Below are 3,944 nucleotides of genomic sequence, written 5' to 3'. Positions count from 1 at the left end.
CCAAACACATGAAGATCCAACACTAATTCTCCTCAAATTGTTCCAAAAAATTGAAGAGGAGGGAATTCTTCTTAACTCGCTCTATTATGAGGCCAGCATTACCTTGATACCAAAACCAGACAAAAGCACAGTAAAAAAAGAAAGTACAGACCAATATCCCTAACGAACATAGATGCAAAATTCCTCAACAAAATACTAGCAAACTGAATCCAGCAGACCATCGAAAAGATAATATACCATGATCAAGTGGAAATTATCACACAGATGCAAGGGTGATTCAACATACACAAATCAATAAACATGATACATCGTATCAACAGAATGAAGGACAGAAAGTATATGAGCATCTCAATAGATGCAGGAAAAGCATTTGACAAAATTCAATATCCTTCATGATAAAAATTCTCAACAAACCATGCACAGAAGAAACATACCTCAAAATAATAAAGGCCATGTATGACAAGCCCACAACTAACATCATATGAAATGGAAAAAAGCTGAAAGCCTTTCTTCTACGAACTGAATGAGACAAGGATGCATTTTTTTTTTTTTTTTTTTTTTTTTTTTTATTTATTTTTTTTTTTTATTATACTTTAAGTTCTAGGGTACATGTGCATAACGTGCAGGTTTGTTACATATGTATACTTATGCCATGTTGGTGTGCTGCACCCATCAACTCGTCAGCACCCATCAATTCATCATTTATATCTTGTATAACTCCCCAATGCAATCCCTCCCTCCTCCCCCCTCCCCCCTCCCCATGATAGACCCCAGTGTGTGATGTTCCCCTTCCCGAGTCCAAGTGATCTCATTGTTCAGTTCCCACCTATGAGTGAGAACATGCGGTGTTTGGTTTTCTCTTCTTGTGATAGTTTGCTAAGAATGATGGTTTCCAGCTGCATCCATGTCCCTACAAAGGACGCAAACTCATCCTTTTTTATGGCTGCATAGTATTCCATGGTGTATATGTGCCACATTTTCTTAATCCAGTCTGTCACAGATGGACATTTGGGTTGATTCCAAGTCTTTGCTATTGTGAATAGTGCCGCAATAAACATACGTGTACATGTGTCTTTGTAGTAGACTAATTTATAATCCTTTGGGTATATACCCAGTAGTGGGATGGCTGGGTCATATGGTACATCTAGTTCTAGATCCTTGAGGAATTGCATTTTTTTTTTTTTTTTTTCAGTTTTCATCTTGTTTATTCAGTTTGCTTCAAGGGAAAAATCAACAGCAGTAGAGATCACAAACATTATTTTGATTGGCCTCACAAGTCTGATCAGTAAAACCTGAAAAACAGAAAGTGTTACATGAGTTGCAAAGAAAGCACTCCTGGAGTTCACTAGCGTGATAGCAAGTGGAAAGAATATAAATGCAACAGGTGTTCACATTTAGAACAGTACTTGTAAACCTGCTCATTTTTAGACAATGCTGGGACCCTTGTTGCAAACCCATCATCCATCACTGCTGATTTCCTTGACATGAAATAGGACTTTACGAAAAATCTTCCTAGACCTACTCTGGCTGCATTTGAGTGGTTCCTATGCCTACGGCGCTGGCATGTGCTGTCAAGATTTCCACTGCTTTGTTTCTAGGGTCATTCGGACTTCCTTCAGCCAGTCCTGTGCCACTCGTCTGGATTTCCCCTTCAGCTGACTGACAAACTTTGCTGCTAGCTCTAGATCACCATGCTCAATGCAATAGGAGGCGTATGACAGTCATTCAAATGTGTTTATATTCTCAGGTCAGAGCTCCGGGGGTGGCTTCAGGTGCTGAGGCAGGAATAGAAGCAGGGACTGTAGGTAGGACAGGAAGTACTGACACAAGCTATTGCTGGTTTCATCAATCATTGCTACCCTTTGGGCCAGTTTTTGAACAGTATAAAAGGCTCTAAGAGTCCCTTCACTGTACATACACCCCATGGGTCAGGGACTCTGGAGGGATGGCTGTGGTTCAAGCTTGGGTAAATTCATTATCAGAACAGTTGGCTTTGATGCCCTCAACTGCACTACCCAGTGGGACAGCAGGCGTTTCTGCAGATGAGGTCTTCATGCTGTACTTTAATGCCTCCACTGAAAGCCAAGGTTGGTAGGATTTTCTGGCTTCCTCTTCAGCAACTGCATGACTCTGAACAGCCTGTTCAATTCCTCTGAGTCTGGCATAGGCAGTGTTTATATCCAGAGTAAAGTTGTCAACTTGCTCTTGACTGAGATGACAAAACTGTAATTCTTGTTCCGAGAGTTTCTCAGACAGGTTCTGCTCAAATTCACACTTCAGTTCCTGTTCTTGTACCCTAAGGACAACTCGCAAGTGATCAGTGTGGGCAGCCGCCTGTCAGTGAAGCTGGGTTCTCATTTCATTCTCCATGGCGTCTCTGACTTCCTCTATCTTTCTGTCCTATTCAGCCTGCATTTTACTTCTGCGATGTTGTAATGCTTTTGCTACTGCAGTGTCAAATGCCTGCTTTTCTTCCAGCTTTTGTTTCTCCAAGGCTAATGTGATGTGCTGCTTTTCTGTGGCCTTCTGTTCTGCTGGCTCTGTGTTCAGTTGGTCGATGTGACGATGTGCATGAGCAATCAGGGAGTTAGATCAGCAGCAGAGAGCTTGTCAGCTAGGTCAGAAACACTCATTCCTCTCCACCCAGGAAGGACTTCTGGAGGCATGAAGTCATTCCAAGCTTGGACCACCCGCTCATGATACTGAGATACAACCTTAGCCTCAAATTGAGCTGCTTGGACCTTTTTGACCACATTATCCAGATCAACTATCATGTTGTGAAGTTTATATGAGGCTTGGCCCCAGCAACCTCATTTTCTTTGCATTTTCAGACACACTTTTCATCTTCTCTAACTCTTCTTTGGCTTTGAGAAGGGCATCAGCAGCTTCCTCTACTGCCTTTCTGCGTTCTTTCAATGCACCCTGCACTGTGTGCCACTTGGCAGACTTCTTCTTGCCCTCAATCTCAGAATTGTCCATGGCAGCTTTCAATATGTTGGAGTGTGCATTGACAGCCTGGACCACAGCGTTCTGAGCTGAAATAGCCTGCAGAGTGACACTTGGAGTTTGCCTCAGAGCATCTTCTAAGCTCTTGGCTAGAGACTCAATTTTAACTTGTTCTTGCTTTTCCTGTTGTGCAAGGCAAGCTGCAACTTCTTCAGGTGCTCGTTCCCTTACAGAAGATGAGGATGCTTCTTCTGAAAGTGGAGGTGTGGGTTTTCCTTCACCAATTTCAGGGTGATTAGTTTTTAAAGATTTCTCATGCCGAACCCCAGGGACCAACAGCGTATCGCCTGCTGTTGCTGAAGCTGGAGCATCTCCCTTTTGCTTTTGGAGTTGTGAGCCAGGCTATTTAGACTTCTTTGTTACTTCTGATACACTAGAGATTTTTGGTGGACCAGACTGAATCAATTAATCGATTTCTTTGGCAATGGAACAGCATAAGGTGCGGAACCAAGAACGATCTCGAAGAGTTTGTCTGAGTAAGGTATGGTTTTCTCCCCACTTTCCCGGAAATGGGACTCCCATTTGGCATACAGGATAGTGCCACCAATACCTCCACCAACAAAGAAGAGGCCAGCTCCAGCAATTTTGCCAGTAGTCAACCCAGACCTGCCTGAAATAGAGTATCTGTGGCATGGTCACAATGGACGGAGGACAAACTTCCCACAGAGACAACTCTGGGCAGCGCTGGTCACACCTGATAACTGACAGGCCCACAGCATCTCTGTCGAACAGATGGTGCTGCTGGTGGACACAGGAGCTGCCATAGCGGCATAAGTAAGTGGAGGCATGCGTGCATATGTCAAGGATGCCTATTTTAATCACTCCTATTGACATGGTTTGGATCTGTGTCCCCACCCAAATCTCATATTTAATTATAATCCCCAGTGCTGGAGGTGGGGCTGGGTGGGAGGTGATTTGATCATGAGGGCCATTTCTCA

The 3,944-nt window shown here is 43.5% G+C and overlaps 1 pseudogene; it reads right to left on the bottom strand.

Annotated features, from left to right (window-relative positions):
- Positions 1 to 1,518: 1,518 nt before the first annotated feature.
- Positions 1,519 to 3,725, bottom strand: LOC104659941 (annotated as a pseudogene).
- Between the last annotated feature and the right edge of the window lie 219 nt (positions 3,726 to 3,944).

Source organism: Rhinopithecus roxellana, chromosome 13 (assembly GCF_007565055.1).
Source record: "Rhinopithecus roxellana isolate Shanxi Qingling chromosome 13, ASM756505v1, whole genome shotgun sequence".
Classification (NCBI taxonomy): domain Eukaryota; kingdom Metazoa; phylum Chordata; class Mammalia; order Primates; family Cercopithecidae; genus Rhinopithecus; species Rhinopithecus roxellana.
The sequence above is the reverse complement of the archived record's forward strand: the minus strand, read 5'-3'. Positions and strand labels throughout refer to the sequence as shown.